Below are 23,458 nucleotides of genomic sequence, written 5' to 3' on the forward strand. Positions count from 1 at the left end.
GACCAACCCCATTGAAACTGCACCACCCCTGACCAGGCTCAATATGTGCCACTGGGATGGCCCATTGTTCAACAGGATCGGCCCCATTCAGGGCCACAGGTGGGAGGAGAGCCTTGAACCTCTGTGGCCCAACCCGGTCACCACCCCCCAGGAATATGCCCGGGAACCAAGAGCTCCCATGTGATACCCGTGGCACCCCGGAGCCCTTCTGGCCCCTCCCATGTGACCTGGGCAGTCCTCAAGACCTGACCCACACACCAAGTCTCAACTGGGCGATGTCCTGCATGGGGCTGAAGGAACCCTTTGCCATCTGGACCATCATCACCCTTGCAGGGCTTCAGGGAAGGCATCCTCCTCAGGTAAGATTCCCAAGGAAGCTGCCCTCCTGGAGAAACCATGCCTTGCTGGTGGGAATTAGGGTCGGCTCCCTGAGGAAACCCTCATGGCCCAAAGTCTGACCCTCAGCAACCCCAAGCAGCCTGGCTCATGGACCATGACACCAGCAGGACCCACTCACCTATGTTGGTCAATGCCAGGAGGCCACCCCTTGGCAGAAGAATTCACTGAAAGACACAAGGGGAGAAGAACCAGGGCTCAGGGAGGAGCCACCCACGTGCCATGTCCCTGGGGAACAGAAGGGCCAACACCAAGCCCGCACAGGGAGCCTGGGCTGCCTCACAGAGGAGTACAGAGACAGAGTTGGACCTCCTTCAGATACCCTTCAGGGCCTCCAGGGCTCCAGCCCAAAATACAGTGGCCTTGCCGGAAATCTTGGGATCCCAGCAACCTCTTCCAAATTTCTCACCTAGGTTGGGCCTCAGCGTAATCATTGAGCATGGTAATTTTAAGTCATCACCTCTCTTCAACATGATATAGGGTTCTCATCATTGACCCAACCCAGGGCACCCCCCTTCCTCACACATGCATCCAGCAGGACCCAGATGTGCTCACCACAGGTCAGTGCAGGAGACCAGGGCACCAGGAAGGGCCTGAGCTTCAGCGAACCGGGGGCTGAGCACCTGGCTGATGGACGCTTGCCAGGGTCCATTCGTCCTGACATAAGTCTTCCTTCAGGCTCACCATCTGGATGGACAGGAGGAGGACATGTGTTTGAACAGGGCCTCACACCTCCAGGTGGGGAATGGGGTAAGGGATACCTATGTGATGGGATCCATGTGGAACACTGACCTGTCACAGATACAGGGCACCCCCGGCCCTTCCCATCATCAAACCCTGAAAAAACAGGGCAGGTGGATCACTGGGCTTGGGCAAGATCCCTGGTCTTAATGCTACTGCAGACCTTGAGGGCACCTCCAGTGCGCCCTCTGGCTTCTCCTTTGCACCAGCCAGGTCTACCCCAGGACCACTGAACATGGGACAGGGTCACTGATATGCTCATAGCCAACCGAGGAGGCTGGCCCAGAAGCCATCTGCTGCTGTGGACATGGAAGTTGCATAGCCTGCTCCTGGGCGTGGTGGGCACCTGCCCAGGTGCTCTCTCCAAGTCACACCTGAAATCGCAGCCTAGAGTCCCAGGGCCATGTGCTTTCTCTGGTGGGTCCCCATCAATGCCCCACACATGTCCCAAACACAGAGCCAGGCCACCCTTGGCCAATCCTGGGCCACATGGTATACTTTCCTTTCCTTAGGCCCAAGACCCTGCCTCTCTGGACATGACCCCATGGCACAGAAAAAGCCTGGGCAGCAAATTCCTGGGACAGGACCATCAACAGCAGGCCTTCCCACCACACATTCCAGCCACTCACTCATGGGGAAGGGGTGACCTCCAGCAGGACACAGGCTGTCGACTTGGCCTAACGCCCATGAGTCCCAGGTCTGACCCACAGCCCCACCAGGCACTGGCCAGAGCTCAGCCTTGACCCAAACCCAGGGAAATAGCACTGCCCCCAACCAAGCTCAAAGAGGCGCCGTGGGATGGTCCATAGCTCAACAGTCCCATTTTGAGCCATGGTTGCAGTGCAATCCTTGAATTTCCATGGCCCAACCCCATGGGCTCATTCAAGCACCCCTGTCCGGGGAAAGAGAGCTCTTGCATGGCCCCCGTGGTGCCCCGGAGGCCCTGTGGCCCCCATCATGTGGCCTGGGCAGTCCTCGAGGCCAACACACACACCGAGTCTTAGCTAGGAGCTCCTCTGCATGGGGATGAAGGACCTGCCTGGACCACTGCCATCCCTGCAGGGCTTCAGGAAAGCAACGTCTTGGGTACAATTCCCAAGGAAGCCGCCCTCCTGGAGAAACTGTCCCTCCCCAGTGGAAATACAGGTTGGCTCCCTGAGGAAACCCTCCTGTCCTAAAGACTGACCCTTGGTGACCCCATGCGGCCTGACTCATGGCCCATGACGGCAGCAGGATGCACTCACCTATGCTAGTCAAGGCCAAGGGCCCCTTCTGAGCTGAAGAGTTCACTGAAAGACACAAGGTGAGAATGAGGACTCAGGGAACAGCCACCAATGTGCCCTGCCCTCAGGAAACCAGTGCGCTGACACCAAGTCCACACCGGGAGCCTGCTGTACTTCATGGAGGAGCACAGAGACAGGGCTGGGTCCCCACGAGAGGCCCTTGAGGGCCTCCAGGTCTCCAGCCCAAAATACAGTGACCCTGTCAGGGACCTCATGATTCCCAGTGTCCACTTCCAAAATTGTCACCTAGGCTGGGCCTCAGCATAATCCTATTGAGCATGATTTTTAAGTCATCACCTCTCTTCAGGACAATATAAGGTTCTCATCATTGACCCAACCCAGTGCACCCCGCTCCCCATGCATACATCTGTTTTACAGCTGTCTGCCCTGCAGGAGCTGTAAAAACCCTTTGCTGCTTGAAACATCATCACTTCTGCAGGTCTTCAGGGAAAATGTCCTCCATGGGTCTGATTAGAAAGAAAGTGGCCCTCTGGGAGAACCCATCCCTCCCCAGTGGGGATTCCCCCACTCACTGAGGAAACCCTCCTGTCCTGAAGGCTGACCTGGCGTCCCCACGCTGCTTGGCTCATGGCCCATGACACCAGCAGGTTCCACTCGCCTATGCTGGTCAATGCCAGGGGGCCACCTGGACAGAAGATGTCACTGAAAGACACAAGGGAGAAGGGGGACTCAGGGAGGAGCCGCCAACCTGCCCCGCCCCTGGGGAATGGGACTCTGACACCAAACTCTGTGAGCCTGGGCTGCCTCACAGAGGAGTGCAGACAGGGCTGGGGGCCGCCAAGATGCCCTTCAGGACCTTGAGGTCTCCAACCCAAAATACAGTGGCCCTGCCAGGGACCTCAGGATCCCAGCATCCTCTTCCAAAATTCTCCCCTAGGTTGGGCCTCAGCGTAATCCTATTGAGCATGATTTTTAAGTCATCACCTCTCTTCAGACAATATAAGGTTCTCATCATTGACCCAACCGACGGCACCCCCCTCCCGTGCATGCATCAAGTGGGACCCAGACGGGCTCACCACAGCTCAGGGCATGAGACCAGGGCTCCAGGAAGGGCCTGAGCTTCAGCACATCAGGAGCTGGGCACCTGGCTGACAGACACTGGCCCGGATCCATTGGGCCCAATGCAAGTCTTCCTCTGAGCTCACCATCTAGGACAGGAGGAGGACACGTGTCCAAATAGGGCCTCATGCCTTTATATGGGGAAGGTGGGTAGGGGATATCCATGTGATAGGATCCGTGCAGGGCACTGATGCGTCACAAAGACGGACACAGACCACCTTTGGCCCTCCCAGCCACCCAACCCCGGAAGGACAAGGTAGGCAGGTCGCTGGTCTCATGCAAAAAGTCCAGGCTGCACCCTACTGCAGGTCCTGAGAGCACCTCCACTGACCTGCTGGCTGCCCTGCACAATGCCAGGTCCGCCCTGAGACCACTGGGCACAGGCCAGGGCCACCAACCAGCACATGGCCAACCAGGAGGCTGGCCTGGATGCCACACACTGCTGCAGACTTGGCAGTCGAGAGCCTGCCCCTGTCCCTCTCCAAGCACACACTGGAAATCACAGCCTGGGGCTCCAGGGCTATGTACTTTCTCTGATGGGTCCCCATCCATGCCCTGCACACCTCCCAAACACAGAGTCAGGCCACACTCAACCAATCCAGGGACACATGGTGTGCTCCCCTTTCCTTGGGCCCAAGAGGCTGCCACCCTGGAGGTGACCCCATGGCTCTGAAGCAGCCTGGGTGGCAAATTCCCAGGACAGGTTGCTCAACAGCGGGACTTCCCACCTTAGGAAGCCACCACTCCCGCCATTCAACCTCCGGGAAGGGGTGACCCCAAGCATGACCCAAGCTGTCCCCATGGTCCAAAGCCCATGAGTTCCAGGGCCAGCCTGCAGCACCACAGGTACTGGCCAGAGCTCAGCCTTGACCTAGCCCCAGGGAAACAGCACCACCCACCACCAGACTCAAGGAGGCGCCATTGGGATGGCCCATTGCTCAACAGGGTCAGTCTCATTCAGGGTCATGGGTGTCCTTGAAACTGCATGGCATGATCCCCATGGACCTGATTGCCTACCCCTCTCCCCAGAACCCCCGTAGTGCCCCAGACCCTCTGTAGCCACCTCATGTGTCCTGGGCAGTCCTTGAGGCCTGACTGACGCACCGAGTCTCAGATAGGAGCTGCCCTGCATGGGGTTGAATGAACTCTTTCCTGCCTGGACCACCATCACCCCTGCTGGGCTTCAGGATAGGCATCCTTCTTGGGTATGATTCCCAAGGAAGTGGTCCTTCTGGAGAACTCATCCCCAGTGGGAATTCAGGTCCACACTTTTAGGAAATTCTTGTGACCCGAAGGCAGACACATGGTGACCCCACTCTGCCTCGCTCATGACCCATGACCCAAGCAGGATCCACTCACCTATGCCAGTCAATGCCAGGGGGCCCACCTGGGCAGAAGAGCTCACTGAAAGACACAGGGGAGAACGGGGGCTCAGGAAGGAGCCACCCACATGCCCCGTCCAGGAACCAGAGCACCAACACCAAGCCCACACAGGGAGCCAGGGCTGCCTCATGGAGGAGTGCAGAGGCAAGGTTGGATCCCCTCAAGATGCCCTTCAGGGCCTTGAGGTCTCTAGTCCAAAATACAGTAGCCCTGCCTGTGACCTTGGGATCCCAGCATCCTCTTCCAAAATTCTCACCTAGGCTGGGCCTCAGCGTAATCCTATTGAGCATGATTTTTAAGTCATCACTTCTCTTCAGGACAATATAAGGTTCTCATTATTGACCCAACCCAGGGCACCCCCCTCCCCACTCGTGCATCCAGCAGGACCTGGATGGGCTCACCACAGCTCAGTGCGGGAGACCAGGGCACCAAGAAGGTCCTGAGCTTCAGCACACTAGGGGCTGGGGATCTGGCTGACGGAGGCTGGCCCACAGCCAGGGGGTCTTCCTCTGGGCTCACCATTTGGTGAGATAGGTGGAGGGTGGGTCCAAACAGGGCCTCACCCTGCCACGCGGGGAAGAGAGCGGGCAGTGCTGGCTCACACATGCTCTCCTTCCATGTACCCATGTGATGAAATCCATGCGGAACACTGACCCACCTCCACTGACCAGTAGCAGGGAGGATATGGGGCCCTCCCTGCTACTGAACCCTGGAAGGACAGGGCAGGAGGTTCACTGCACTCAAGCAAGAACACCTGGGCTGTGCCCTACTGCAGGCCCTAAGAGCACCTCCACTGCCTGTGCCGGCTCCCCGAACAACCCCAGGGCCGCACCAGGACCCCTCGGCACAGGCCAGGACTATCAACCAGCTCATAAGCAATCAAGAAGGCTAGCCTGGATGCCACGAACTGCTGCAGGCCTGGCAGTCACATAGCCTGCACCGGGGCATGGAGAGTGCCCCCTCAGACACCCTCTATAAGTGTGCTAGAAATTGCGTCCTGGGGCCTCAGGGCCATGTGCCTTCTCTGGTGGGTCCCCATGCATGCACCACATACCCCCCAAACATTCTCCCCACTCTCGGCCATTCAGGGGACACATGATGTCCTCTCCTTTCCTTGGGCTCAAGATCCCGCCTCCGTGGAGGTAAACCCATGGCTCAGAAGCAACCTGGACAGCAATTTGCTGGGTCAGGACCCTCAAGAGTGGGCCTTCCACCACAGGATGCCTGCCACTCTTCCGGCCACTCCACCTCTGGGTAGGATGGCCTCCAGCAGCAGGCAGGCTGCACCCTTGGCCCAAAGCCCACAATTCCCAGGGCCAACCACCAGGTGCAGGCCAGAGCTCAGCCTTGACCCAACCCCATTGAAGCCACGCTGCCCACACCAGGCTTAAGGAAGCACCACTGGGATAACCCATTGCTCAACAAGGTTGGTCCCATCAGGGCCATGGGTGGGGCCTGACCCTTGAATCTTCACAGCCTGACTCCATAAACTCGATCACCCACACCCTGCCACCATCCCACCGCCCCCAGCAAGCCTCAAGCATAGAGAGTTCCTGCTTAACACCCGTGGCCTCCGGAGATCCTATGGATCCCCTCATGTTGCCTGGGAGTCCTCAAGCCCTGACCAGTGCACTGAGTCTCAGCTAGGAGCTGCACTGCGTTGGTTTGAAGGAACCCTTTCCTGCCTGGACCACTGTCACCCCTGTACGGCTTCAGGGAAGGAGTCCTTCTTGGGACCAGTTTCTATGGAAGACGCCCTCCTGGAGAAACCAGCCCTCCCCAGTGGGAATTCAGGTCAGCTCCCTAAGGAAACCTAGTCTAAAGGGTGACCTTTGGCAACCCCATGCACCTTGGCTTATGGACCATGATGCCAGCAGGACATACTCACCTATGCCCCTCAAGGCCAGGGGGACCACCTGGGCAGAAGAGCTCACTGAAAGACACAGGGGAGAACAGGTACTCAGGGAGAAGCCGCCAATATGCCCCATTCACGGGGAGCGGTAGGGCCGACACCAAGCCTGCACAGGGAAAGTGGGTTGCCTCATGGACAGGCGCAGAGACAGATTTGGGCACCCCTGAGATGCCCAGGGCCTCAGTGACTCCAGCCCAAAATACAGTGGCCTGGCTGGGGATCTCAGGATCCCACCATACTCTTCCAAAATTCTCGCCTAGGTTGGGCCTCAGCGTAATCCTATTGAGCATGATTTTTAAGTCATCACCTCTCTTCAGGACAATATAAGGTTCTCATCATCGACCCAACCCAGGGCACCCCCTTCCCGCATATGCATCCAGCAGGACCTGGATGGGCTCACCAAGCTCAGTGCAGGAGACCGGAGCACCAGGAAGGGCCTGAGCTTCAACACACCAAGGGCTGTACACCTGGCTGAAAGACACTGATGTGGGGCCAGTGGTCCCAATACAAGTCCTCCTCCAGGGCCACCATCTGGGGGGACAGGAGGAGGACATATGTCCAACCAGAGGCTCATGCCTCCATGCAGGGAAGAGGGTGGAGGGATGCCAGTTCACGCATGCTCTCCCTCCATGGACCCATTTGATGGGATCCATGGGAAACACTGATGTGTCACAGACACAGAGGACCCTTGGCCCTCCCTGCCAGGGAACCCTGTGAGGACATGGCAGGCAGGTCACTGGGCTCGGGCAAGACACCCAGGCTGCACCCTACTGCAGGCCACCAGAGCACCTCCACTGCCCACACTGGCTGTCCCACATGACCCCAGGGCTGCACCCAAACCCTGGGAAAGGACCAGGGCCACCAACAGCTCATGGCCAACCAAATAGACTGGCCCAGATGCCACGTGCCACTGCCAACCTGACAGTTGCACAGCCTGCCCCTGGGAATGGAGGGGGTCCAGGACCGTCTCCAAGCGTGCACTGAGAAATTGCAGCCTTGGGCCTGAGGGCCACGTGTTTTCTCTGGTGGGTCTTTATCCATGCCCCACAAAACACCTCCCACATGCAGAGCAGGGCCACGCTCGGCCAGTTGAGGAAAACATGGTGTCCTCTCCTTTCCTTGGGCCCAAGACCCTGCCAACCCTGGAGGCGACCCCATAGCTCAGAAGCAGACTGGATGGCAAATTTCCGGGACAGTTCCTTCCACAGCTGGCCTTCCCACCTCAGGAGGATACCCTTCCCACCACTCGCCCACAAGGAAGGGGTGAATCCCCAGCGGGACACAGGCTGCACCCTGGGCCCGGTGCCCATGAATTTCAGGGCTGGACTGCACCACCAACAGGCACTGGACAGAGCTAGTATTGACCCAACCTCAGGAAAACAGCGCCACCCCATACTTGGTTCAAAGAGGCACCCCTGGGATGCCCCATTGCTTAACAGGGTTGGTTCCCTTCAGGGCCATGGATGTGGTGTGATCCTTGAATCTGGGGCCCAATCCCATGGGCCGAATCGCATACCACTCTCCGGGTTCCGAGAGACCCTGCGAGGCCCCTGTGGTGCCCTGGAGCCCTTGTGACCCCCCTCAAAGGGCCTGGCCATCCTAGGGGCCTAACCCAAGCACTGAGTCTCGGCTGGGTGCTGCCCCGCGTGGGGCTGAGGGAACCCTTTCTTGCCTGGACAACTGTCACCCCTGCAGGGCTTCAGAGAAGGCATCCTACTTGGGTCAGACTCACAAGGAAGCTGCCCTCTGGGAGAACCCATCCCAGGTAGGGATTCAGGTCAGCTCCTGAGGAAACCCTCATGGCTCAAATGCTGACCCTCAGCAATCCTATGGCCTGGCTCATGGCCCATGACCCAAGCAGGAGCCACTCACCTATGCTGATCAATGCCAGGGAGTCTGCTGGGTGAAAGAGTTCACTGAAAGACACAGGGGAGAACAGGGGCTCAGGAAGGAGCAGCCAAAATGCCCCGCCTCCAGGAAAGCAGAGCGCTGACACCAAGCCCACACGGGGAGCTTGGGCTGCCTCACGGGGGAGAGAAGACAGAGTTGCGCCCCCAGTGAGGTGCCCTTCAGGGCTTCCAGGTCTCCAGTCCAAAATACAGTGGCCCTGCCACGGACCTCATTGATTCCCAGTGTCCTCTTCCAAAATTGTCACCTAGGGTGGGCCTCAGCGTAATCCTATTGAGCATGATTTTTAAGTCATCACCTTTCTTCAGGACAATATAAGGTTCTCATCATTGACCCAACCCAGGGCACGTTCCTCCCCATGCATGCATCCAGTGGGACCCAGATGTTCTCACCATAGCTCAGTGTAGGAGACCAGGGCACCAGGAAGGGCATGAGTTTCAGCACACTGGGGTCTGGCATCTGACTGATGGACACTGGCTTGGGGCCAGGGGACCCAGGAAGAGTCTTCCTCCAGGTTCACTATCTGCAGGGACGGGGGTCAGGTGTCCAAACAGGGCCTCACATCTCCATGTGGGAAAGGGAGCAAGGGGTGCCTGCTCACACATGCTGTCTCTCCATGGACCCATGTGATGGGATCCATGTGAAACACTGACAGTAATGGACCCAGGGAACCCTTGGCTCTCCCCGCCACTGAATCCTAGAAGCCTGACCCTATGGGCCCGATTGCCCACCTCTCTCCGGGGATGGAGAGCCCCCCGCACAATCCCCATGGCACCCTGGAGCCCCTGTTGTCCTGCTCATGGGGCCTGGGCAGTCCTCAAGGTCAGACCTCATGTCAGTAGGGAGCTGCCCCGCATGAGATTGAAGGAACCCTTTCCAGCCTGGACCACCATCACCCCTGCAGGGCTTCAGTGAAGGTGTCCTCTTGGTGTCAGATTCCCCAGGAAGCCACTGTTCTGGAGGACCAACCCATCCCTCCATGGTGGGGATTCAGGTCGGCTCCCTGAGGAAACCCTCCTGTCCCGAAGGCTGACCCTCAGTGACCCCATGTGTCTGCCTCATGGCCCATGAACCCAGCAGGATCCACTCACCTATGCTGGTCAATGCCAGGGGACCCATCTGAGCAGAAGAGCTCACTGGAAGAATCAAGCGGAGAATAAGGGTTCACGAAGGAGCCACCAACCTGTCCTGCCCCCAGAAAACCAGAGTGCCAACACCTAGCCTGCACAGAGATCCTGGGCTGCCTCACAGAGGAGTATAGGGACAGGGTTGGGCACCCCCCAGATAGCCTTCAGGGCCTCCAGGTCTCCAGCCAAAAATACAGGGGCCCTCCTGGGGACCTCAGGAGCCCAGCATCCTCTTCCAAAATTCTAACCTAGGCCGGGCCTCAGCATAATCCTTTTGAGCATGATTTTTAAGTCATTACCTCTCTTCAGGACAATATAAAGTTCTCATCATCGACCTAACCCAGGGCATCTCCCTCCTCACCGCTGCATCCAGCAGTACCCGAATGGGCTCACCAAGCTCAGTGCAGGAGACTAGGGCACCAGGAAGGGCCTGAGCTTCAGTACACCAGGGGCTGGACACCGGGCTGATGGACACTGGCCCAGGGCCATTGGGCCCAAAACAATTCTTCCTCTGGGGTCATGATCTGGGAGAACAAGAGTAGGACAGTTGTCCAAACACAACCTCATTCCTCCATGTGAGCAGAAAGTGGGGTGTGGCAGTTCAAGCATACTCGCCCTCCATGGACCCATGTGATGGGATGCATGTGGAACACTGGCCCATCACGGACACAGGGCACCCAGTGCTCTTAGCCACAGAACCCTGGAAGGACAGGGCAGGCGGGTCACTGGGACCCTACTGGCTCACCCACACAACCCGAGGGTCATGCCAGGACTACTAGGCACAGGCCAGCGCCACCGACCAGTTCACGGCAAACCAAGGAGGCTGGCCTGGATGTCAGATGCCACTGCAGACCTGGCAGTCACATAGCCTATCCCTGTGCATGGTGGGCACCCACCCAGATGCCCTTTCCCAGCACATACTGGAAATAGCAACCTGGGGTCCCAGGCCACATGTTTTCTCTGGTGGGTCCACATCCATGCCCCACACACCTGAACACAGAGCAGGGCTACAATCAGCTAATCAGGGGACACACAGCATCTTTTCCTGTCCTTGGGCCCAACATCCGCTACCCTGGAGGTGACCCCATGACTGAGAAGCAGCATGGGCCGCATATTCCAAGGACAAGACCCTCGACAGTAGGCCTTCCAACCTCAAGGCAACCATTCCCGACACTTGACCTTTGGGAAGGGATGACTTCCAGCCACAGGGAAGGTGGGACTTCCAGCCACGGGGAAGGGGGACCTCCAGTGGGAGCAGGCTGACCCCTTGGCCCAAAGCCGACGAGTCCAAGGCCAGACCTCAGCACCACCAGGCGCCGGCCAGAGCTCAGTCTTGACCCAAACCTAGGGAAACAGTACCACCCCCCTCAAGGCTCAACAAGGCCCATGGAATGGCTCATTACTCAACAGGGTCTGTCCCATTCATGGCCATGCATTGGGCACAATCCTTAAATCTCTACAGCTCAACTCCATGGGCCCTATTACCCACCTTTCTTCATGAATGGAGAGCTCCTGTGTGACCCCCATGGCATCCCAGAGCCCCTATTGGCCCCTCAGGTGGTCTGGGCAGTCCTTGAGGCCAGACTCGAACACCTAGACTCATCTGGGAGCTACCATGTGTAAGACTGAAGGAACCCTGTCCTGCCTGGACCACTGTCATCCCTGCAGGGCTCCAGGGAAGGCATCCCCCTTGGGTCCGATTTCCCAGGAAGCCACCCTCCTGGTGGACCAACCCATCCCTCCCCGGTGGGGATTCAGGTTTGCTCCCTGAGGAAACCCCCCTGTCCCAAAGGCTGCCCTTCAATGACTCCACGTGGCCTGGCCCATGGCCCATGATGGCAGCAGGATCCACTCACCTATGCCAGTAAATGCCAGGGTGCCCTGCCTGGGTTGAAGACCTCACTGAAAGACACAAGTGGAGAAGTGGGGCTCAAGGAGGAGCTTCCACGTGCGCCCCCGCAAGGGAACTGGACCACCAACAGCAAGCCCGCACAGGGAGCATGGGCTGCCTCACGGAGGAGTGCAGAGACAGCGTTGGGCACCCCAGATGCCCTTCAGGGCCCCCAGGGCTCTAGCTCAAAACTAATAAATAAAGTCCCCTACCGGGGACTTCGGGATGCCAGCATCCTCTTCCAAATTCTCACCTAGGGTGAGCCTCAGCGTAATCCTATTGAGCATGAATTTTAAGTCATAACCTCTCTTCAGGATAATATAAGGTTCTCATCATCGACCCAAACCAGGGCACCCCCCTCCCCATGCATGCATCCAGCGGGACCCAGATGTGCTTACCACAGCTCAGTGTAGGAAACCAGGACGACAGGTAGGTCCCAAGCTTCAGCACACCAGGGTGGGCACCTGGCTAATGGCCACTGGCCTCGGTCCATTGGGCCCAATGCAAGTCTTCCTCCAGGCTCACCATTTGGGGTGACAGGAAGAGGACATGTGTCCCAACAAGGCCTCATCCTTCCATGTGGGGAAGGGGTAAGGTATACCCATGTGATGGGGTCCATGAGAAACAATGACCTATCATGGACATGGGGAGCCCTTGGCCCTCCCCATCACCAAACCCTGAGAAAACAGGGTAGGTAGGTCTGGGCTCAGGCAAGATGCCCAGACTGCACCCTACTGACGGCCTTGATAGCATCTCCACTGTCCAAGCTGTCTGCCCCACACAATTCCAGAGCCACTCCGGGAACACAGGGCACAGGGAACCAACCAGCTCATGGCCAGCCAAGGAGAGTGGCCCAGAAGCTATATGCCACTGTGGACATGGAAGATGCATAGCCTGCCCCAGGGTGAGGTGGGCACCTGCCTAGGTGCTATTTGCAAGCCACACCCGAAATCAAAGCCTGGAGTCCCAGAGCCACATGCTTTCTCTGGTGGGTCCCCATCCATGTCCTGCAAATGTCCTAAACACAGAGTCAGACCACCCTTGGGCAACCATGGGCTACATAGTGTCCTCTCTTTCCTTAGCCCCAAGACCCCACTACCCTGGAGGTGACCCCATGGCTCAGAAGAGGCCTGGGTGGCATATTCCCAGGACAGGACCATCGACAGTGGGTCTTCCTACCTCAGGATCCACTCTTCCAGTCCCTCACCAACCAGCAAGGGGTGATCTCTAGCAGGACCAGGCTGCCAAATGGACCAAAGCCCAGAAGAACCTGGGCCGGCCTGCAGCATCACCAGGTGCTGGCCAGAGCTCAACCTTGACCCAAACCCAGGGAAACAGCGCCGCCCCCCACCAGGCTCAAAGAGGCGCCATTGAGATGGCCCATTACTCAACAGTCGGTCTCAGTTAGGGCCATGGTTGGGATGCAATCCTTGAATCTCTGTGGCCTGAACCCACGGGCCCATTCGAGCACCTCTCCAGGAAAAGAGAGCTCTCGTGTGACCCCTGGGGCACCCAGAGCACCTGTGACACCCGTCATGTGGCCTGGGCTGTCCTTCAGGCCAGACCTGCATACCAAGTCTCAGCTGGAAACTGCCCCACATAGGAATAAGGGGACACTTTCCTGCCTAGACCACTGTCATCCCTGTAAGGCTTCAGGAAAGGCATTGTCTTGGGTCTGATTCCCAATGAAGCCAGTCTCCTGGAGAAACCACCCCTCCCCAGTGGGGATTCATGTCGGCTCCCTGAGGAAACTCTTCTTTCCCAAGGGCTGACCCTCAGTGACACCATGTGGCCTGGCTCATGGCCCACGATGCCAGCAGAATGCACTCACCTATGTGCGTCAATGTCAGCGGGCCCACCTGGGCTGAAGAGCTCACTGAAATACAGAAGACACAAGAGGAGAACAGGGGCTCAGGAAGGACCCAGCAAGGTGCCCTACCCCAGAGAACCAGAGAGCCAACACCAAGCCCACACAGGGAGCCTGGGCTGCCTCATGTAGAAATGCAGAGACAGGGTAGAGCTCCCCCAAGATGCTGTTCAGGGCCTGGATTTCTCCAGTCCAAAATACAGTGTCCTGACAGGGACCTAGAAATCCCAGCATCCTCTTCCAAAATTCTCACCTAGGCTGGGCCTCAGCGTAATCCTATTGAGCATGATTTTTAAGTCATCACCTCTCTTCAGAACCATATAAGGTTCTCATCATTGACCCAACCCAGGGCACCACTCCCCCCAACCCATGCATGCATCCACTGGGACCCAGATGTGCTCACCACAGCTTTGTGCAGGAGAGCAGGGCACCAGGAAGGGCCTGAGCTTCAGCTCACCAGGGGCCGAGCACCTGGCTGAGGGACACTGTCCCAGGGCCAGTGGGCCTCATGCAATTCTTCCTCCAGGGTCACCATCTGGAGGGGTGGGGGACAGTTGTCCAAACACGGCCGTCGCCTCCATGCAGGAAAGTGGGCAGGGCATGCTGGCTCACAGATGGTCTCCCTCCCTGGACTCAATACACGGGATTCATGTAAAACAGTGACGGTTATGCACTCAAGGAAACCTTGGCCCTCCCTGCCCCTGATCCCTGGAAGGAAAGGGTAGGCAGGTCATGGGATTCCAGCAAGACGCCCAGGCTGCACCCTACTGTAGGATCCTGGAGCACCTCCACTGCCCACACCAGCTCCCCCACATGACCTGGCCACACTTGGACCACTGGGCAAGGCCAGGGCCACCAACCAGCTCATGGCAAACCAAGGAGGCTGGACTGGATGCCATGTGCAGCTGCAGAACTGGCAGGCACATAGCCTGCCCCTGGATGTGGAAGGCACCTGTCCAGGCGCCTTCTATAAGCCTACACCAGAAATCGCATCCTGGACTCCCAGGGCCACGTGCCTTCTCTGGTGGGTCCCCATTCATGCACCACGTACCTCCCAAACACAGAGCCAGGCCACACTCGGCCAATCAAGGGACACATGGTATCTTCTCCTTTCCTTTGGCTCAAGACTCCACCACCCTGTAGGTGACCCCATGTCTCAGAAGCAGCCAGGGCAGCAAATTGCTAGCACAGGTCCCTTGACAGTGGACCTTCCACCACAGGATGCCACCCTTCCAGCCACTCCACTTTGGGGAGGGGTGACCTCCAATGGGACGCAGGCTGCACCCTTGGCCCACGATTCCCAGGGCCAACCACCAGGTGCCGGCCAGAGCTCACCCTTGACCCAACCCTAGTGAGGCCGCACCACCCCCACCAGCCTCAAGGAGGCACCAGTGGGATGGCCCATTGCTCAACAGGGTCTGCCCCATTCTGGGCCCAGAGTATGGCTCAACCCTTGAGTCTTCACGGCCTGACTCTGTAAGCCCGATCACCCACACCCAACCCCCTGCAAGCCTCGGGGAGGAAGAGCTCCTGTATAAGACTCCTGGCCCCAGAGACCCTGTGGATGCCCTCATGTGACCTGGGCAGTCCTCCAGACCTGACCTGTGCACCAAGTCTCAGCTGAGATCTGCACTGCGTTGGGTTGAAGGAACCCTCTCCTGCCTGAACCTCTGTTACTCCTGCAGGGTTTCAGGGAAGGCATCTTTCTTGGGATCGATTTCCAAGGAAGCCGCCCTCCTGGAGAAACTATCTGTCCCTGGTGGGGATTTAGGTCGGCTCCCTGAGGAAGCCCTCGTGGCCTGAAGGGTGACCCTCAGTGGACCCCCATGGCCTGGCTCATGGGCCATGACCCCAGCAGGATCCACTCACCTATGCTGCTCAAGGCCAGGGGCTCACCTGGGCAGAAGAGTTCACTGAAAGACACAGGGGAGAACGGGGGCTCAGGGAGGAGCCACCAACCTGCCCCAGCCCATGGGAGCCAGTGTGCCAACACCAAGCCCGCATGAGGAACCTGGGCTGCCACACAGAGGAGCACAGAGACAGGGTTGGGCATCCCCAAGGTGCTCTTCAGGGCCTCAAGGACTCCAGCCCAAAATACTGTGGCCCTGCCAGGGGACCTTGGGATCCCAGCATCCTCTTCCAAAATTCTCACCTAGGCTGGGCCTCAGCGTAATCCTATTGAGCATGATTTTTAAGTCATCACCTCTCTTCAGGACAATATAAGGTTCTCATCATTGACCCAACTAGGGCACCACCTCCCCACACATGCATCCATGGGGACCCAGATGTGCTCACCACAGCTCAGTGCAGGAGACCAGGGTGACAGGAAAGGCCTGAGCTTCAGTGCTCCAGGGGCTGGGCACCTGACTGACGACCACTCGCCCCAGGACAGCAGGCCCAACGAAAGTTTTTCTCTGGTCTCACCATCTAGGGGACAGGAGGTGGACCTGTGTCCAAACGGAACCTCACGCCTACAAGCGGGAAGGGAGTGGGGGATGCCAGCTCACGACTGCTCTCCCACCATGGACCCATGTGATGGGATCCATGTGAAACACTGATGTGTCATGGATGCAGGGGAACCTTGGCCCTCCCCACGACTGAACCCTGGAAGGACAGGGCAGGTGGGTCACTGGACTCGGGCAAGACGCCCTAGCTACGCCCTATTGCAGGCACATTGAGCACCTCCACTGCCCACGCTAGCTGCCTCTCACAATTCCAGGGCTGTATTGGCCCCTGAGGTGCAGGCCAGGGCCACCTACCCTCTCATAGGCAACCAAGGAGGTTGGCCCGGATGCCATGAACTGCTGATCTGGCAGTTGCATAGTCTGCCCCTGTGTGTGGAGGGTGAGAACCCAGGCCCCGCTCCACACCACACCGGAAATCGCAGCCTGGGGCCCCAGGGCCTCGTGTGTTCTCTGGTGAGTCCCCATCCATGGCCATACAACACCTCCCACACACAGAGCGGGGCCACACTCAGTCAATCAGGGGACACCTGGTGTCTTCTCCTTTACTTTGACCCAAGATCCCACCCCCCAGAGGTGACCCCATGGCTCAGATGCAGCCTGGACCACAAATTTCCAGGACAGGTCCTTCCACAGCAGGTCTCCCCACCGCAGGAGGACAGCCTTCCTGTCACTGCCGACAAAGAAGGGGTGACCCCCAGTGGGACATGGACTGTACCCTTGGCCCAAAGCCCACCAATTCCAGGCCGGAATGCAGCACCCTCAGGTGCCAGCTAGAGCTAGTCTTGACACACCCTTAGGGAAACAGTGCCGCCCTACACTTGGCTCAAAGAGGCACCACTGGGATGGCCCATAGCTTAATAGGGTCGGTCCCACTCAGGGCCATAGGTTTGGAGAGATTCTTGCAAATCCGAAGCCCAACCCCATGGGCAGAATTGCACACACCTCTCCAAGGTCAGAGGGCCCCTGCAAGACCCCCTTGGCACCCAAGAGCCCTTGTGGCCACCCGCATGTGGCCTGGTTGTCCTAGAGGCCTGACCTGAGCCTGAGTCTTAGTGGGGCACTGCCCCGCATGGGGCTGAGGAAACCCTTTACTGTCTGGACCACTGTAACCCCTGCAGGGCTTCAGGGAAGGTATCCTCCTTGGGTCTGATTCCCAAGGAAGCCGCCCGTCTGGAGAACCCATTCCAAGTGGGTATTCAGGACAGCTCCTGAGAAAACTCTTGCGGCTGAAGGCTGATGCTCAGCAACCCCACGCAGCCTGGCTTATGGGCCATGACCCCAGCAGGATCCACTCACCGATGCTGGTCAATGCCAGGGGGTCTGCTAGGCAGAAGAGCTCACTGAAAGACACAGGGGAGAATGGGGGCTCAGGAAGGAGCTGCCAAAGTACCCTGCCCCCAGGTAAGGGGAGGGCCGACACCAAGCCCACATAGTGAGCCTGGCTGCCTCACGGAGGAGCACAGAGACAGGGTTGGGCACCCTCCAGATGCCCTCAGAGCCTCCAGGTCTCCAGCCCAAAATACAGTGCTCCTGCCGGGGAACTTGTAATTCCCAGAATCCTCCTCCAAAATTCTCACCCAGGCTGGGCCTCAGCGTAATCCTATTGAGCATGATTTTTAAGTCATCACCTCTCTTCAGACAATACAAGGTTCTCATCATCGACCCAACCCAGGGCACCCCCTCCCCACACACGCATCCAGTGGGACCCTAATGTGCTCACCAAGTTCAATGCAGGAGACCAGGGCCCAGTAGGGCGCAAGCTTCAGCTCACCAGGGGCTGGGCACCTGGCTGATGGCCACTGGCCTGGGGCTAGCAGGCGCAATGCAAGTCTTCCTCTCTGGTCACCATCTGGAGGGACAGGGGACAGGTATCCAAACAGGGCCTCATGCCTCCATGCGGGAAAGCAGGGAGTGGGGGCTGGCTCACACATGTTCTCCCTCCATGGACCCATGTGATGGCATCCATATGAGATAATGATGGTCATGGACCCAGGGAACCCTTGGTCCTCTCCACCACTGAACCCTTGAAGGACAAGGTAGGCAGGTCATGGGGCTTGGGTAAGATGCCCAGGCTGTGCTGTACAGCAGACCCCTGGAGCACCTTCACCGCTCACAGTGGCTCCACTGCACGACTCTAGACCACAACAGAAACCTAGGGCAGGGATCAAGGCCGCCAACTAGCTCACAGCCAACCAAGGAGGCTGGCCCGGAAGCCAGGCGCTGCTGCCAACCTGGCAGTCCCACAGCCTGCCCCTGTGTGCGGAGAATGCCTGCCCAGGATCCTTCTCCAAGTGCACACCAGAAATCACAGCCTGGGTCCAGGGCCACGTGCTTTGTCTGCTGGGTCCTCATCCACACCCCAGACACCTGCCAAACACAGAGCTGGGCCACACTCAGCCAATCAGGAGCCACGTGGTACCCTCTCCTTTCCTTGGACCCAAGACCCCGCCACCCTGGAAGTGACCCCATGGCTCAGAAGCAGCCTGGGCCACAAATTCCTGGGACAGGTCCCTCATGAGGGTGCCTTCCAACCTCGGGATGCGACCCTTCCAGTCACTTACCTCGAAGAAGGGGTGACCCCCAGCAGCAGACGGGCTGCACCCTTGACTCAAAGCCCATGAGTCCCAGGGCCGGTCTGCAGCACCACAAAGCACCAGCCACGGCTCAGCCTTGACTCAACCAGTTGAAGCTGAACCGCCACCCATCAGGCTCAAGAAGGAGCTACTGGTGTGGCCCATTGCTCAACAGGGTCATTCACATTCAGGGCCATGAGTAGGGCACGATCCTTGAATCTCCGCAGACCCATCCCATGGGCCCGATCGCCCACCCATTTCCAGGGACGGCGAGCCCCCGAGTGATCCCCGTGGCACCCCAGAGCCTCTGCTGTCCCGCTCATTTGTCCTGGGCAGTCCTCGAGGACAGACTCGCAAACCGAGTGTCAGCTTGGAGCTGCCGTGCATGAGACTGAAGGAACCCTTTCCAGACTGGACCACCGTCACCCCTGCAGGGCTTCAGGGAAGGCATGGTATTGGGTCTGATTCCCCAGAAAGCTGCTTTCCTAGAGGACAAACCCATCTCTCCACAGGTGGGGATTAAGGTCCCTGAGGAAACCCTCCTGTCTGAAGGCTAATACTTGGTGACCCCATGCAGCCTAGCACATGGCCCACGACCCCAGCAGGATCCACTCACCTATGCTGGTCAATGCCAGGGTGCCCACCTGGGTGGAAGAACTCACTAAAAGACACAGGGGAGAATGGTGGTCAGGGAGGAGCCGCCCATGTGCGTCGCTCCTGGGGAACAGGAGGGCTATCACCAAGCCCACACAGGGAGCCAGGACTGCCTCATGGAGGAGCACAGAGACAGGGTTGGACCCCCCAGATGCCCTTCAGGACTTCCAAGTCTCCAGCCCAAAATACAATGGTTCTTCCAGGGAACCTCGGGATCCCAGTGTCCTCTTTCAAAACCCTCACCTAGACTGGGCCTCAGCGTAATCCTATTGAGCATGATTTTTAAGTCATCACTTCTCTTCAGGACAATATAAGGTTCTCATCATCGACCCAACTCAGGGCACCACCTCCCAGTGCATGCTTCCAGCAGGACCCGGATGTGCTCACCACAGCTCAGTGCAGGACACCAGGGTGCCAGGAAGTGTTGAATGTTCAGTGCACCAGGGGCTGGACACCTAGCTGATGGACACTGGCCTGGGGCCATTGGGCCCAATTCAAGTCTTCCTCCAGCCTCACAATCTGAGGAAACAGGAGTAGGACAGGCATCCAAACACAACCTCATGCCTCCATGGAGGCAGAAGGTGGGGTGTGGCGGCTCAGGGATGCTTGCCTTCCATGGACCCATGTGATGGGATCCATGCAGACCACTGGCTTGTCTCGGACACAGGGCACCCAGTGATCTCTCAACACTGAACCCTGGAAAGACAGGGCAGGTGGGTCACTGGGCTTGGGCAAGAAGATCCGGTTGTGTCCTACTACAGGTCCCATGAGCACCTCCACTGCCCATGCCAGCTTCCCTGCACGACCCCAGGATCATGCCAGAACTAATGGGCACAGACTAGGGCCATCAATCAGCTCACAGCCAACCAAGGAGGCTGGCCCAGATGCCAGGTGCCACTGCAAAGCTGGCAGTCACATAGCCTGCCCCTGTGCATTGTGGGCACCCACCCAGGCACCCTATCCCAGCATGAAATGGAAATCGCAACCTGGGGTCCCAGGGCCACATGCTTTCTCTGGTGGGTGCTCATCCATGCCCCACGCACCTCCTAAACACAGAGCAGGGCCACACTCGGCTAATCGGGGGACACATGGTGACTTCTCCTTTCCTTGGGTCCATGACCCGCTAACCTGGAGGTGACCCCGTGGCTCAGAAGCAGCATGGGCAGCATATTCCAGGGGTAAGACCCTTGACAGCAGGCCTTCCACCTCAGGAGGCCACCCTTCCTGACTCTTGCCAACAGGGAAGGGGTCACTTCCAGCCACAGGGAAGGGGAGATCCCCAGCAGGACGTGGACTGACCCTTTGGCCTAAAGCTGACGAGTCCATGGCTGAACTGTAGCACCACCAGGCACTGGCGAGAGCTCAGCCTTGACCCAAACCTAGGGAAATAGCACCGCCCCATCCAGGCCCAAACAGGTACCATGGGATGGCACATAGATCAACAGGGTCGGTCCCATTCAGGGCAATAAGTCCTGTGCGATCCTTAAATCTCTGCAGCTCAACTCCATGGGCCCTATGCCCACCTTTCTCCAGGGATGGGGAGCTCCTGTATGACCCCATTGTGTCCCGAAGCCCCTGTGGCCCCCCTCATGTGGCCTGGTCAGTCCTCAAGGCCAGACCAGTGCATCAAGACTCAGCTGGGAGCTGCCCTGCTTGAGACTGAAGGAACCCTTTCCTGCCTGGACCACCGTCATCCCCGCAGGGCTGCAGGGAAGGCATCCTACTTGGGTCCAATTCCCAAAAAATCAGCCTTCCTGGAGGACCAATCCACCCCTCCCTGGTGCGGATTCAGGTCGGTTGCCTGTGAAAACCTTCCTGTCTCAAAAGCTGACCCTCAGTGACCCCACGCTGCCTGACTGATGACCCATGACCCCAGCAGGACCACTCACCTATGCTGGTCAGTGCCTGGGGGCCGCACCTGGGTGGAAGAGCTCACTGAAAGACACAAGGGAGAATGGGGGCTGTCAGAACCGGAGCACCGACACCAAGCCCACACGGGGAGCCTGAGCTGCCTCACAGAGGAGCACAGAGAAGGGGTCAGATCTCCATGAGATTCCATTCAGGGCCTCAAGGTCTCTAGCCCAAAATACACTGGCCATTCCGGGGAACTCCGGATCCCAGCATCTTCTTCCAAAATTCTCACCTAGGCTGGGCCTCAGCGTAATCCTATTGAGCATGATTTTTAAGTCATCACCTCTCTTCAGGACAATATAAGGTTCTCATCATCGACCCAACCCAGGGCACCGCCCCACAACCGCCCGCCACTCATGCATCCAGTGGGGCACAGATGGGCTCACCGCAGCTCAGTGCAGCAGACCAGGGTGCCAGGAAGGGCCTGAGCTTCAGCTCACCAGGGGCTGAGCACCTGGCTGAGAGACACTGGGCCAGAGCCAGCAGACCCAATGTAAGTCTTCCTCTGGGGTCACCATCTGGAGGGGTGGGGGACAGGTGTCCAAACAGAGCCTCATGTCTCCATGCAGGAAAGTGGGCAGGGTGGGGCTGGCTCACACATGCTCTTCCTCCATGGACTCATGAGATGAGATCCATGTAAAACCGTGATGGTCACAAACGCAAGGAACCCTTGGCCACTGAACCCTGGAATGACAGGGCAGGCGGGTCACAGGGTTGGAGCAAAACGCCCAGGCTGCACCCTACTGCAGGACCCTGGAGAACTTCCACTGCCCATGCAAAATCCCCTGCTCGACTCTGGGCTGCACCGGGACCACTGGGCAGGGCCACGGCCACCAACCAGCTCACAACAAACCAAGGAGGCTGGCCTGGATGCCACGTGCCACTGCAGACCTGGTAGTTACGTGGCCTGCCCCGGGCATGAAATGAACCCATCCAGGCACCCTCTATAAGCTCACATCAGAAATTGCATCCTGGGTCCCCAGAGCCACGTGCCTTCTCTGGGGGGTCCCCATTCATGCACCGCACACCTCCCAAACACAGAGCTGGGCCACGCTCAGCCAATCAGAGGCCATGTGATGTCCTCTCCTTTCCTTCGGCTCAAGACCCCACCACCCTGGAGGTGACTCCATGGCTCAGAAGTAGCCCGGGCATCAAATTGCCGGGACAGGACCCTTAACAGTAGGCCTTCCACCACAGGATGCCACCCTTCCAGCTATTCCACTTCAGGTAGCAGTGACCTCCAATGGGACTCAGGCTGCACCCTTGGCCCAAAGCCCACGATTCCCAGGGCCAACCACCAGGTGCTGGCCAGAGCTCAGTCTTGACCCAAACCCACTGAGGCCACACCGCCCCTACCATGCTCAAGGAGGCACCACTGGGATGGCCCATTGCTCCACAGGTCAGTCCCATCAGGGCCATGGGTTGGGCCCAGTCCTTGAATCTTCATGGCCTGACTCCATAAGCTCAATCACCCACACCCTACCCCGATGCAAGCCTCAGGGACAGAGAGCTCCTGCATAACACCTGTGGCCCCCGGAGACCCAGTGGACCCCATCATGTGGCCTTGGAAGTGCTCCAGGCCTAAGCCGTGCCCCAAGTCTCAGGAGCTGCACTGCATTGGGTTGAAGGAACCCTCTCCTGCCCGGACCTACGTTACCCCTGCAGGGTTTCAGGGAAGGCGTCCTTCTGGGATCAGTTTCCAAGGAAGACGCCCTCCTGGAGAAACCAGCCATCCCTGGTGGGGATTCAGGTCAGCTCCCTAAGGAAACCCTCGTGGCCTGAAGGGTGACCCTCAGCAATCCCCTGCAGCCTGGCTCATGGCCCGTAACCCCAGCAAGATCCACTCACCTATGCTGCTCAAGGCCAGGGGCTCACCTGGGCAGAAGAGCTCACTGAAAGACAGAGGAGAAAAGGGGCTCAGGGAGGAGCCCCCAATGTGTCCTGCCCCCAGGGAACCAGAGTGCCAACACCAAGCCTGCACAAGCAGCCTGGGCTGCCACACAGAGGAGAGTAGAGACAGGGTTGGGCATCCCGGAGGTGTCCTTCAGGGCCTCAAGGACTCCAGCCCAAAATACAGTGGCCCTGCCAGGGGACCTTGGGATTCCAGCGTCCTCTTCCAAAATTCTCACCTAGGCTGGGCCTCAGCGTAATCCTATTGAGCATGATTTTTAAGTCATCACCTGTCTTCAGGACAATATAAGGTTCTCATCATTGACCCAACTCAGGGGACCCCCCTCCCCACGCATGCATCCAGCGGGACCCAGATG

General features: G+C 58.4%; 1 long non-coding RNA gene and 14 other non-coding genes across 15 annotated transcripts; all 15 read right to left on the reverse strand.

The window, feature by feature from the left end:
- Positions 1-812: 812 nt before the first annotated feature.
- On the reverse strand, positions 813-894 carry LOC112628137. Its single transcript, XR_003120317.1, has one exon. It is a non-coding gene; the product is annotated as a small nucleolar RNA SNORD115 (small nucleolar RNA).
- A 1,779-nt stretch (positions 895-2,673) lies between these two features.
- LOC112628110 lies at positions 2,674-2,755 on the reverse strand. The gene has a single exon (XR_003120291.1). It is a non-coding gene; the product is annotated as a small nucleolar RNA SNORD115 (small nucleolar RNA).
- Positions 2,756-3,321: 566 nt separating this feature from the next.
- LOC112628125 lies at positions 3,322-3,402 on the reverse strand. The gene has a single exon (XR_003120306.1). It is a non-coding gene; the product is annotated as a small nucleolar RNA SNORD115 (small nucleolar RNA).
- A 1,744-nt stretch (positions 3,403-5,146) lies between these two features.
- On the reverse strand, positions 5,147-5,228 carry LOC112628128. Its single transcript, XR_003120309.1, has one exon. It is a non-coding gene; the product is annotated as a small nucleolar RNA SNORD115 (small nucleolar RNA).
- A 1,830-nt stretch (positions 5,229-7,058) lies between these two features.
- Positions 7,059-7,140, reverse strand: LOC112628099. Its single transcript, XR_003120279.1, has one exon. It is a non-coding gene; the product is annotated as a small nucleolar RNA SNORD115 (small nucleolar RNA).
- Positions 7,141-8,957: 1,817 nt separating this feature from the next.
- On the reverse strand, positions 8,958-9,039 carry LOC112628102. The gene has a single exon (XR_003120283.1). It is a non-coding gene; the product is annotated as a small nucleolar RNA SNORD115 (small nucleolar RNA).
- A 1,046-nt stretch (positions 9,040-10,085) lies between these two features.
- Positions 10,086-10,167, reverse strand: LOC112628133. The gene has a single exon (XR_003120313.1). It is a non-coding gene; the product is annotated as a small nucleolar RNA SNORD115 (small nucleolar RNA).
- A 1,814-nt stretch (positions 10,168-11,981) lies between these two features.
- On the reverse strand, positions 11,982-12,063 carry LOC112628131. The gene has a single exon (XR_003120312.1). It is a non-coding gene; the product is annotated as a small nucleolar RNA SNORD115 (small nucleolar RNA).
- Positions 12,064-13,848: 1,785 nt separating this feature from the next.
- LOC112628112 lies at positions 13,849-13,930 on the reverse strand. Its single transcript, XR_003120293.1, has one exon. It is a non-coding gene; the product is annotated as a small nucleolar RNA SNORD115 (small nucleolar RNA).
- A 124-nt stretch (positions 13,931-14,054) lies between these two features.
- LOC112627954 lies at positions 14,055-21,629 on the reverse strand. The gene is made up of 6 exons (XR_003120251.1): positions 21,578-21,629; positions 21,170-21,215; positions 19,524-19,799; positions 19,243-19,287; positions 17,350-17,393; positions 14,055-14,123 (listed from the first exon to the last, which is right to left on the reverse strand). It is a non-coding gene; the product is annotated as an uncharacterized LOC112627954 (long non-coding RNA).
- LOC112628097 lies at positions 15,748-15,829 on the reverse strand. Its single transcript, XR_003120277.1, has one exon. It is a non-coding gene; the product is annotated as a small nucleolar RNA SNORD115 (small nucleolar RNA).
- LOC112628129 lies at positions 17,638-17,718 on the reverse strand. Its single transcript, XR_003120310.1, has one exon. It is a non-coding gene; the product is annotated as a small nucleolar RNA SNORD115 (small nucleolar RNA).
- On the reverse strand, positions 19,531-19,612 carry LOC112628119. The gene has a single exon (XR_003120300.1). It is a non-coding gene; the product is annotated as a small nucleolar RNA SNORD115 (small nucleolar RNA).
- Positions 21,431-21,512, reverse strand: LOC112628100. Its single transcript, XR_003120280.1, has one exon. It is a non-coding gene; the product is annotated as a small nucleolar RNA SNORD115 (small nucleolar RNA).
- Positions 21,630-23,327: 1,698 nt separating the features above from the next.
- On the reverse strand, positions 23,328-23,409 carry LOC112628109. Its single transcript, XR_003120290.1, has one exon. It is a non-coding gene; the product is annotated as a small nucleolar RNA SNORD115 (small nucleolar RNA).
- Positions 23,410-23,458: the final 49 nt, after the last annotated feature.

The sequence above is a fragment of the Theropithecus gelada genome, chromosome 7a (assembly GCF_003255815.1).
Source record: "Theropithecus gelada isolate Dixy chromosome 7a, Tgel_1.0, whole genome shotgun sequence".
NCBI lineage: Eukaryota > Metazoa > Chordata > Mammalia > Primates > Cercopithecidae > Theropithecus > Theropithecus gelada.